The following is a 12,928-nucleotide window of genomic DNA, read 5'->3' as shown; positions in this document are numbered from 1 at the left end:
AACGTTGTGAATCGATCTAAAGAGTTCCGTGTGGCTACTGCTGCTATCGACAGTTACTTTTTTCGCTTTATATATATTTCCACACTGATCCGCGCGACTTTTTATTTCTGTCCGCTCTTTGATTTATTTTGTGTGACTCTGTCTTCTTGGTCAGAATATTACCATCTTTGGTGATTCCCATATCGTCGTCAATCAAATGGATCAGCTGGAGTCAGCTAATTAAAGTGTGAGTTAGCATGCACGCTATACTACAACCACCGTCCGCGATAAGTATCATCTGACTGATGATGGCGGGACGCTGATACTGCTTATGATGACATTTCTGATGAGGCAATTTCCATACAGGGTCTGGAAACAACGACAGCAGGCAAAAAAAAAAAACTATTCAGAGTCCGTGTGAATGTGTAGCCGTGAATATAGTAACTCTTCCTTCCGAGTAATAACGGATAGATCAAAAAGGAAAGATTGTTGATTCCGGTGGTCGAAATCGATGTAACAAGGGTCCGACTAATTACGAACGTACATACGGGTCGGAATCAATGAAAATCGGAACCAATAGCGGACAGTGTGACAACTATGTTATTGATAAATATTTTCTATTTGTTTCAGTAAGAATCGTTGAATGTAAGACAATGCTACCCCCCTACGCTCTGCCGCTTAGAGCTATATATCTTTACTGGTTCTTAAGTTTGAGCGACACTAACCCATATCTATGACATTTCGATTCTTGTAGATGTGTTTGTTTTGGCAATATGATGTAGACCTCACCCCGGTAGTATGGTGACAAATGTATAGTTGTATTATTAGGGAAGAACTAAATAGACGTTTTTGGGATTGCTTTCTCCCTTATCGTATGTTAAAATGGGCCGATCGATTTACAGAAGAAGACAGGAATATTTGGAAGCGTCAAAGGATACGGCAAGCTTCATATACTACGGTGTTGAATTATTACAGATCTTCTCCCTCTCCTTTACCCCATTGCAAAGCGTTGTTTTAAGAAGCGCTTAATGGCAGTTCATCTATTCATCCTATCGAGTGACATATAGCATAGGTTGAATGGGGGAATAGGCCCACTTTTACCTACATGTTAGCTCAACACATATGTTAACATCCCCTCTGTTTCGTCTACGGGTCGCTAGCATCTCTTCGCTGTGGTAAATATCCAATTAGCACAGTGGGGGCTGCCCGTACAGAACGACGACAGCATCATCTAGTATGTAATTTTTACCTAAACTGCTTGCCGCTCCATCCGAACGGCAGAGTCAGTGTCACTTCCGAATCTATCCCTGCCTACGGTAGGGATAGATGTGTGTGCTTTATGATCTGTGGCATTGGAATTTTCCCTACAATACGTATAAATCTGATGCGCCGTCGATTTGTTCGACCATCATCGCGGTACGTGCTGTCCATCACAGCAGATACCAAAGTTCGTCTTATCTGAGAGTCTGTCATTCGACGGCGCACGCGTACGCGCCCGAAGCATGTCTCCAGCTCAAATGGGGGCTACTTCATCTTTGTTCCTTGAGCTCTGTGGTAAGAAAACGACGACGATAGCAACAGGCTCTTCTTTTCTGGTTGCGTCATTGGACTCTTAGCGGTCGCACACGTGTCGTCCTGATTTGGTTTGTGTCGTTCGTATTTGAAGTAACGCCTGGCTTAACTTCGAGTACCAATATATCACGACGCTGCTGCGATGACGACTTCTTCACAGTTTTTCGCTTTTTGCTGCAGCTATTCCGTGCGATCATTTCTCTTCAGTGATCCGTAAAGCAGGCGAAGGCGACTAAGCTGTGAGGCTTCTTTGCGTTAAATAGGCTTTAGAATCCGCAGTGGCTGACGTTGCTCAGAGCCTCATGTTGTTATGTTCATGCTAAAAGTGCAGTGTGAGAATCGATGAGGGTCGTCCTTTACAACTTAGCGGACTACCACATATCCCCTGCTCCGTGGATCAATTGATGTGTTACCGGATAGGGCTAAAGCATCTCCGTTGCATTTCTGCGCATAATATCCTAATATCTGAGAGGCGGCAACGAAATCGTATACCATACCTATCGCGGTCGGCCGAAAGTGTAACCAAACAGGCACAGTTAGATGGCATTGATTGTTACCGACGAAAAGAGGCCTTTTTATAGAATAAATTAGCTGTCACCTTATGGATCGCTGGTCCCATTAAACAAAATTACAAAACCTGAATCGACTTTGTATCTAGTCTCGTATTAGCTGACACTCAGCTGTAGCAGGAGTCTCTTCCGGGTGCTCACTTCACGTTTTCACCAACGTAAACATTCCAGTTCGGCTAAATACTTGATTAATAGCTGATATCGACCTTGCTAATATGAACTTTATTCGGTGAAATAAATGCTAAGGACGTTTTGAGGCACCACTTTTAGGTAAATTAGTTTAACATGGAATATGTTTTTCAGCACAGAGAATTGGAACCGTCAGTCTTATCGATGTTATCTATCTATTAGGAATATTCTTTCCACCTATTCTAGATGACGTGCCAAGCCACCACGTAGGTCTTCGCTTTTTATAAAAAAAATACCTCCATGAAATTTATCACTACTAACATTTAATAGCTATTTCTGTTGGAAAAAAAAGGTCAAGACGAGCCAGTTGCCAGCTCAATGGCTGATGTAATCTGCATAAAAGGATGAAATTTTTAGTTGCTTTTTACGAGACCCAACACTGGGGACCATTTAGTTGCCGTTTGTCTTTCAGATTTCGAAATGACTGGATCACTCTCTTCGATTGCCCGCTATCATTCGTACCACTAGATATAATTCTGGGTTTAATTCTGGGATAACGTAATGCGAACGTTTGATTTAGACAGAACCTCGAGCGAATCCATCGTATGCGCTATGCTGCTATCAGCGATACGCGCAGTACTGCGGTGTTTATCCAAGCTAAGCGTTTGCATTACGTGTTATTAATAATTCGGTTTAGTAAATGTGGTATATGTATGGGATACTGCCAAATTTGCGTGACACGTATCGGAAACGTGTACGTATAGATTAAGGAAATCATTTCGTGTCAAATTATTCTGTATATTTGATTTTACTGAGGTTTGTCGTAAGGTTGACATGAGCGAGCGTGAGGCAGGCCTCTTCCCTTGTTATTGAAGATATCTATATGATATTGTTTACGCTCGCATGTTATAGGGGCTTCGGTAAACCTAGTTCCATATCGGCCAATTTTAAGGCTATGCGTACCCTTCACAATCAGAGCAAACATCATTGAACTGTCTATCAATTGATAAACAGGTAAGAAAAATGGCACCTGTCTAAAGAAGGAAAAATAAACAAGCGACCCCACCCTTACATCAACATAACTCAAATAGACTAGCCATTAGCCAACAAATGTTCCTGCAATTTCAGGTTTATTACTTTACATACGAGAGAATGGATCTGTCACAATATTGGATTTCTTTACTAATGAATGCTTGTTGACTGGAACGGTGTACTTATGATGACTTTCCAAGGTAGGTTTCAAATGAAGTATAGAATGCAATGTGGGCCTATTCACGGATAGTTCCTCATTGTAAATGGGAAGGAACGCTTCATTGGCAGTGTCACAGATGGAAGAGGTGGTTGCCTCAAGGCCCTTGCGCTCTTACGACTACAGTTGTGAAAGACAGCTTCGATAGTTGTTAAATGAGTCCAGCTTCCATGTGGGAAAATTTAGCTATAACGTTCAAGTGCCATTGTGAGAAAATCTGAAAATACTTCTTTCCGACGCTGCTATGGTTAGTTTTGCTAACAGGCTATAATTGGCAATAAATTGATGAAGCTTTCATTCATTGCTTGTTTTGTATCATTTGAGCATTGAGCCATATTGCTAGGTCTAAAGGGAGCTGAAGTAAGGTCGGGCACAGCCATTTCAAATTCTACCCAGGTCTCTGAGGTTGGAGCAATGTAAAAGGCAAGCTGTTCGAAATGTAATTGTTGTCTCCTGTCAGCTCTTTTACGTTTCAAGTGCCGACCTTGTGCTGAAATAGGTTTTTTTCCCCTGTGTAAATCCTAATATGAATGTGCTTCACGGCTGAGCATGTTCACTGAACTCATGTGATTATCCACTTTTTACCTTTAAGATTCAGGAGAATCAGACCACTAGTGCTTTGTGTGCCGTCGGATTTTCATGCACCAGATACCGACATCTGGAACGTAACGTTGTCATTTCTTGCGGCTGTTGTGTGAGATTTAAGTAAGCGATCCCCAGCCATAAAGCGCTCAATTAAATTTTTACAATCGCTGCCAAGTGCTATCTGTCTTCCCTGAAATTTCGAAAATACGATTGTTTCTCTTGTCATCTCGGCTGAGGGGCATCGATGAAAAATGAGGATCGTGTCGAAGGGCATCAGGCTATTTTTCGGTCCGAGGTTTTAATCGCGTAGGATTGCTACTAAGCAACCCGATAAAGAGGTAAGCAACGCAGCATATGCCCAAAAAAACAGCCCAAAGAAGGAACGTGTCAAAATGCGAGCCATGCGGATAGATAAAATGTACAATTAACTGAGACCGATTTAATATTAACGAGTCTAGTCGCCATCCTGATACCAATTAGCAAAGAACAGATTCGCCACTGTTTCCGTCATATATCTTTTCGAACGTCGCTAAAATATTATCTGTTATAGTTACAAAGAAAACTGTTAGCAAAAATATAGTCCGGTCGTTGGTGTAGTGGTAAGTGTTTTCCTACTAGTCTCAAGGACGCGTTTTGGCCTCGGTGCGGACTTGGCCGTAAACACTACATTTTCGCTTAGCCAGCAATGCCCATGGTGGGCACTATCAGACGCAAAACTCGGAACATTCATGAGGCCGAGTTGCGCTCAAAAGGACATGGGACCTGCCACTTAAAAGACATAGGTATAGAAATTTTCGTGGCGAGATTTACCGTATATTCGCCGCAGTGGAATAGCTGATGATCAATGGCGGTAATGAATCTTTGCGATTTATAGCATATATTAAATCACAGTAGATAAAGCGAGATAAATTGAACGACTGGTGCTTGACACATGCGGATATCTTATCAAAACGCCTAGATTAGTAACCTTGCACGCACTAACTCCTGTCCATGATATTGAGGTTTTGAGAATCAACGACCATTCCAAACTAATTGCAATTCTTCATACGAGTAAACATAACGTTATGCGCATTACTACCCATATGGATAGGCGGGCTCGTGTTGACAACGGGAAGATTCGAAATTGACTTTTCCATATGGATGACGATCTATGTTCGCAAGCAAGACAACTTCGAAATTACAAATAGAACGCAAGCGTGATCATCCCGAAGTCCGCCTAGTAAGAGGCGTTCGTATCTCGACCTTTGTGCTAGCTAAGGCGAAAATATGGAGTGAGTAGTGTCAACTCATTTGGCAGTGACGTCAGGATTAAAAAATGAATATTTAACTTTTTTTCATATATATATATATATATAATATATATATATATATATATATATATATAGTACTAAAAGGTCTTCGGGCTGTATTGTTGAATCTTAAACAGCAAGGACCGCCAACGAAATGTTACGAAGAACGCTCCACAGATCATCGACGTAAAGGCATGACATCATTCGTATGGCTGTTTGGCATCGAGAGATAATTAATGGAAAATAGTACACGCTCGTAATAACTAATATGACTCACGCTTAGCCAGTCTTTGCTAGCACTTAATTTATACTGGTCGACGTCTACCCTATTCGCCAACACGTGTCCAATCGATCTCAAGCTGGCCGGCTTTGGCCTCTCGCCACAGATGAAATGTTTAATATAAAGAAACAACATTTTCCCGTTTACATACAGCATACACGCGACGCAAAAACGAAGTCCATCTTTTGACATCATTCGCAAAACGCAGGGGTTCTGTCAACAAGTGACGAGCATCTGATAGCGCCATCACTACGGCGACCCATGGAGTGGCCGTAATGGACGCCTTTGCTTGCATACAATCGACAGCAACTATCGTACGTTTCTTCTTCGGATTCCATTTGTCTTGCATCATTTATTCTTAGTGATTGAGTACCACTAACTGATGAGAGAAACGATGCGAGAGCCCACATAAGGCTCATGACAATCAAAACCAAGAATCAAGCAATTATTTGCTCGAATGTCGATATTATTCTCCACGGTTCCAGATTGTCCCTTAGATTAAGCATTGGTTTATAAACGGTATTGTTCGAAAAACATGGGCCACTCTGCTACCAGCCGTTCCATTGAATCAACGTTCTCCGTTCATCACGAGACCTTTGTGTATACAACAGACGTGAAACGTTCACAACTAGATTCAGTTGGAATACTGCTTAATGAGATTACACGGCACCGCGCACGAGAGTAACGGTATCGTGTGTACCAAAAATCATCTCCCATAAATACTGAAGATTCTCTGCTCAGCCTATTACCTAAGTAGTTATGAAGGGTTTGTACTCAATAAGGACCTTTGTCGTGTTCCTATTGTTGCTGTACGTCAGTCTTGTGGAGATGAGAGGCGGTGGACGAGGTGGCCGACGAGGTGGAAGGGGTAAGAATAGTTACTCATGGTCCTCGAAACGTAAACCTTCGATATTCGAAAGAGCATACTGCTCGACAGCATTTTTCAGTGACAATATGTGACCTGTACGTTGGACTGTTAGTGCTATGTTGTGATCGAGTATTGACCAAATCAGAGCGACTTGATGAATCTCGTACGTTTCTTACCATTACATAGTTTCCTGGGGAGGGGGCGGGCAAAACATGTGACCAGACCTTGGCCTTATTTCGTCCTATCGAACAAAATAGTCGTTCGCCGCATGACCTGTACCCATGTGTCATCACCAGGACTATAGCACTCTTGAAGTAAACTCACGCTGTGAAGCTGTGCGTTATGTTTAACCGTACTTAATATCGGCAGAACTCTATATTTCGATCCTAATCGTTGGAAACTATTGCGTTCAATAAACGAATTATTATTACAGTTATGAGTGGAACATAAAGAAGGGAAGAGACGCTAGGTGTAGTTGTGAGTAACGTTCTTTTCAGCCGAGTAGTGCCCTGGTGTGTGAGCTAAATAAAAAAGGAAATGCTTGCCGTTCTCCTATTCGTTCTGTAATAGAAAGAAGCTGAGAATGGGACGAATACAGAATAATTCATACAATCAACGTATGAGCAAGTTTGTGAAGGACTTCAAAAATCTAGTACGTGTGTACAAAAATGAATTATTCAGAACAGTATAGAAAAAATTAAACCATTCCAGACATATAATTATGCTTCAAATGATTCCAGGTAGTATTGGTGGCCATCATTCGCGGGTGCGGATCTCCAAAGGACGCGCAGCAGTCACATCTGTGCTTCTTTTTGCAAAGAAACGAATTCGAAATGAAAAAGGCGAACTTACCAGTAAAGAAGAGGAGTACATTGTGGAGAGGCCGATTCGAAAGGTCTTTTATACCAGACGCCGGTAGCATCATGGCTCAAGAGCTGTTCGTTCGCGAACAAACGATGCGAACCTACTTAGCTCCCGTCTTTAAGGACAGAAAACAAAAATAAATTAAAACAAAAAGTGTAGCATAGCGTAAGTCGACGGCGGGGCTTAAACTAGCGATCCCTGTCTCGTTTAGCCACAGGTCGTCCAGGTTACCGCGTGGGCTTGTCATGTGGAACTTTGTTATATTATGCATGTAACAACGGCTTACGTCATGTATCATCTACCTACAGCAGGAAGTTATAGCAAGCTTTTTATCCTTGTTTTTGCCAAAAATGGCGTCAAGTCTCGAAGGTATTGGCACTAGCATTCAATATACAAGCATGTCGTATAACGAAAGAACGGACTAGAAATCCAGATTATATCCAACCACTGTTGTAAAATGCGGAAATATGGTAGATATATAAATAGATGTTTCTTCGAAATAATCTCCATATTCTTTGAGGCTTGATAAGTTATCCGCTAGGTTCGTTACAAACACTATCACCAGCTAGAAGGAAAACGGTGCTCCACCCTAATTGCTTAGTATTAGAGTTATACTCGCTTGTTATTGGGCTACAATATGTTATTATCTACTACTGCTTGTTCAAAATAAACATGGCGTCAATACTTGATCGAGGCGTCTTTCTTCAACATCTTCTGCTGTTCGATAAGCTTCAGAAGGACCTCAGCGAGTGATAAACGTTAATCGTCGTAGTAATGTTACATTTGCTACTCAATGAATAGTCACTGTAGGGTCTGTTAATATATCCATCACAATAGTTGTCAACGGTAGTTGAAATATCAGCCTTTTGTTGTTAAGGGGTTCCTATATGATCGCTGGCTGGATAAAAGTTTGTTTTATATATATATATATATAAATTCTCAATAGCGTTATTTGAAAAATGGAACATCGGCAGTAATTACCATACTGCACAAATAGCATATTAATCCACAAAGGAAACGACGGCATCATTGAAACACGACGGACAAAACTATAAATATGCATCATCTCATATAACGGTGCTTTGTGAAAAAATTGTGTCAAAAAAAGTTTATTATTATTATTATTTTTAAAAAAATGCTGTTTGTACTTGTAGCATTTTTCCTTATCGGTAAGATCGATTATAGAAGTCGGCAAGCATTATGGATTTATTTTAGTTCTATTATCATTGTTTATTTATTAGAGAGGAGGGTATATACCATTACGTGCGTCTGAATCGGCGTATTAATCCCAGTAAATCGTAAGCGCAACACTGATCAATCTCATTAGCAAAAATTCGTTTTACTGTGAAATACATCATATGGCAATAGCCGAAGACTCGAGCACGCTTTTCTAGCTTGCACCGAACAATACGATGAAACGAATTAAGGATGTCTAGGCATTCGAACACGTCTCTTACGGAGCTGAAAAATCGTCTCATAGTTTAGTAGGTCTGTTGTCGAAGGTAAGGCTCGTAAAGATGGTGCAGAAGTAGGACAAGGTATGGATGGTTGACAAAATTACCGAAGGGCAGAATGAAGCGAAGAACTGTAGCAAACACTGATTAATCATTCACCAGCTCATAAACATATCTCCAAAGGAAATCAGAAGCACAGAATGCCCATCCCAATGGGGACATTTATACGAATAAATTTTGATATTCATACTTGTGACCGAGGGCAAAAATTGCATGAGGTACAATTATTCCGAAGTCATTGTCGCGATACCAGAGAAACAACAGCTGTAAGTATTAGCAGATGGTACGAGACGAGTGTTTGTGCGTAAACGTAGTCCAAATACTTACTATTAGTATTAGGACTCTAGTGAAGAACAGTGCGAGGAATTCTTCAATTTTCAATGCGTGCTATGTTGTGATATTTTACGCTTAACATCACTGTTGAGAGGTTTACCAGACAGCTCGCTCCTAGCACGAAACAAAGCGTGTCTCTGCTCGTATTCGAACCCACGCTGTAATGTGCCTTCAAGATTAGCATGCCAGTACGCTACTCACTAGACCATCACACGAGGCGAGCAGCGTAAGGCCATTCTACCGGTAACGGTAGGACTTCCGTAAAGCTGGCATATGGGATAAAACACGAAGTGAGGGGTCTACTGTCGGAAACCTTCTTCATAGAGGAGAGAACGTCATAATTTAATGAATATACGTTTACAAATACCGAGAAAAATTCACACGATTTTTTTCCCCGACAATTTATTGGATTTATGAAGCAGTTAACAATATGACTTTTTTGTTATTAGGTCATCATAGCTCTATTACTGGAAAGACGGCGCATCTACTCTGCGAAAGATCACCGAAATGTTCGCTTTTCGCGAAATTGATGTTGTTTAGGATTGAACCGTCTAGAAACTATCTAGTAAATGGGAGCTTACACAATCCAAATACACAGAATTTACATCTAATACTTTGAAGTGCAATTAGCGACAAGGTAAATGTATTGAAAAGTACTAATCGCTAAGTAACTTCCTTATTATTAAGCAGTAAAGTTAGTTCAGTCACTTTAAGTACTTCGGGATGTCATATGTCGAAACATAGTAAAGCAATTAATACTGACTCTGACTGAAATTTTACGTCCCTCCTTTTGCGAGGCGACCATTTTACTCAATCATTATGCAGTCCGAAGTCTACACAGCTCTAGATACAGTTGTCCAAAGAGATCAACACAGTTGGAACATATCAGTCAGTTCATAGTAGTAAATTCGACAACTGCTACGGGTACTATGTTCCCTTAACCAACTCATGGAAGGGAATAGGGCTCCTCACACGGAATGTCGCTGATCCGTTAGTCGCGTGCGGCACGTGTCTACCGTATCGTGCACGATTGCTTGATTGTTACAAGGGTTGTAGGAATATCCTTACCGGATTGTGAGGCACTCCTTACAAAGAATCCGGCATGTACGCGATTCCAAGCACGTTCAATAAGCCACCTATGGTCGCATATAACACATCTCAAACTCGACACCATTTTAGCTTCAGATTAGCACTATAAAAATCAGCACACTGCAAAAGCTAGCTAATTGCGCTTTTTTTTTGTCTAACCGGATTGTGACTCGCTAGGATCTAAATACTTTCCCTGAGTCAAGATCATTTAGGGAACAGCCTATGGGGGCTTTTACGGCGGAACATTTTACTTTTGGCCAGTTCTTTCCCGTGCGCCGCCGATCACCATAGACGACATGGCTCATATATTTTTGTCGGTTCCCATACACTCGCATACACAGGATGAACGTCCTTGTTGTCCACATCAGAGGCCCTAGGGAATAAATAACAGGAGATGAAAAATGACTGGCCGATTTCCGGCTGGGACACTATTGCTTGTGCCAGAAGGAAGTTCTGTGTCCTCGTGGAGATTCAAAGCCAAAAACAGGCCCCATTTGAAACTAAATCTATTTGAAAATGTTTTTCTGTGTTTGCCTCAAATACTTAACTTCAATTGTCCAGTAAATATATATATCTGTAGGGCTCACGAACCCACCTATAGACTTTTTATAAGCTACCAACAACTCTGAACCTCTACAATTAAATTGTGATCCGCTCATCTAATACTAACTCAGTATTAGTTACGACCGATCAAAAACGCATTTAATAGCGAGTCTGACGATATTTAATAGGCGCGAATACATTCACTGTGAGTTAGGCTCTTTTGCTTTCATAAACTTATTAGTACCACGAAATTATATCGGTGCGTGTTTTTGATGGCTCTGTTGTATAGATCCTGGATTTTTTTCCCTTATTTACAAATGTCTACAATTAGTAAGCGGTTTTTGGCATCGCCACTACTCAATATTTAAAGACACTTCCCTTCAAATGTATTCGAAAATTCTTTGCCAAAGAATCCTTTTATGTAGTAATAGAACTGGATGCTTATGAGTAACCACAACCTTTTTCTGATGATGCCCACATTTAAGTGAATGCTAGTACTTATCGATTACCTATATGAAAACGAAAGCATAGCTTGAAATACAGAGATAATTCGGAAGATGACAAGAGATTGATTTTTGGTAGTTAGGCCTAGAGTTGGCCTAACAGGAAAAATCGCTTGAGAAAATCTTATATTTGAAGAAACTCATTTTCGTGTTGAACCACAAGAAAGTATTTTAAAAAGTACCATTAGTTGTTTTGGGAGATGCAAGGCAAAGCTTACGTGCTGATCAGAAATCCGGTGACCACACTCCTTAATCCCAATTTTCTTTCACCTACCAAACAGACAACAGCGAGTGCTGGTGCCCGCTACAAGATACGATCTGTCTCTAGCGATTCTATAAGGCGCATGCCACATCAAGCGATCAGACTCTACTACTTTTCAATAAATAGAATATATTTTTTAGAAGTTAATCTTGGTTCACTCATTAATTACAGCACGAACGAAAAAAAACTATACATACAGTATATGAAAGACATTGTGCACTTTGCAGATGTTTACTGTACAACAAGACACTAACTTGATAAAAATATTTGAAGTTTTACGTATAGTTAGTAAACTACACGTAAAACTTCTGCAAAGTGCACAATGTCTTTCATATACTGTATGTATAGTTTTTTTCGTTCGTGCTGTAATTAATGAGTGAACCAAGATTAACTTCTAAAAAATATATTCTATTTATTGAAAAGTAGTAGAAGTACGGAGAGAATATCCTAAGGAACTTGAGGTGAAAGATAAGTTTGAAGAAGATGAAATTTTTCAGGATGTTTCAACAAGAACATCAACGAACTTTACCGGGAAGTTATAAGAAAACGAAAGAAAATGTAAGACAATCAAATTGTAAGCTTAGAATTAGCATGTTACGATAACATAAATTGCAGATGAATGCATTTTAGCAACAATACATGCTATCAATTAGGATTATGTGGATAATAAGAAAAACCCGAACAGGGTATATAGTTTTCAAGCAAGGTTGCGTACTTCAATCAAGTAAAATGGTGTCATCAATTGACGTGGTTGCACTTACTGCGCAACTTTAAGTCCACATGCTACGAAGGAACAATTAAAGTATATTAAGCAAGGGTTCGCTGAACCATTTCTAAATCACTTCGAAACTTCGTAAGCTTAAATGTTGAATATACTGTAAGGTACATGTTTTACCATGAATTCGGAAGGATTTTTATCTCCAATAGGACCAAGTACTTGCAGGCTATCATCGTGCCTATACAAGGGCCTGTTTACGTGAAAAGTCTTTTGAACATATAAATTGGACAGAGAGTTCCTATGGAATAGCTTGCCCGCTGTCCGATTCTGTGTCAATGGACTTTTTCTGTGGCGACACCTTACACATAAAGTATACGCCAGGAAAACGATGAAATTAGGGAATCTCAAAGCCGCATCGAACGGAAGCACCTCTCGTTAAAGTTCATGGACCAGTATCCTATCGTGCTCAGCCACGTATTCACTAGAGAACGATTATAAATTTAGGCATATGTGGCAGGAGTAGAAGCTTCATGTGCAGTTTAGACACGAATTCTATGTAAATAAAAAAAAACTCAAGGTATA

General features: G+C 40.4%; 1 long non-coding RNA gene across 1 annotated transcript; it reads left to right on the top strand.

Moving 5' to 3' along the window:
* The first annotated feature begins 6,137 nt into the window (after positions 1-6,137).
* LOC111267878 (uncharacterized) lies at positions 6,138-8,073 on the top strand. Its single transcript, XR_002684895.2, has 2 exons — positions 6,138-6,520; positions 7,261-8,073. It is a non-coding gene; the product is annotated as an uncharacterized LOC111267878 (long non-coding RNA).
* The last annotated feature ends 4,855 nt before the right edge of the window (positions 8,074-12,928 follow it).

This window comes from Varroa jacobsoni, unplaced genomic scaffold (assembly GCF_002532875.2).
Source record: "Varroa jacobsoni isolate VJ856 unplaced genomic scaffold, vjacob_1.0 scaffold_128, whole genome shotgun sequence".
NCBI classification, from domain to species: domain Eukaryota; kingdom Metazoa; phylum Arthropoda; class Arachnida; order Mesostigmata; family Varroidae; genus Varroa; species Varroa jacobsoni.
The sequence above is the reverse complement of the archived record's forward strand: the minus strand, read 5'-3'. Positions and strand labels throughout refer to the sequence as shown.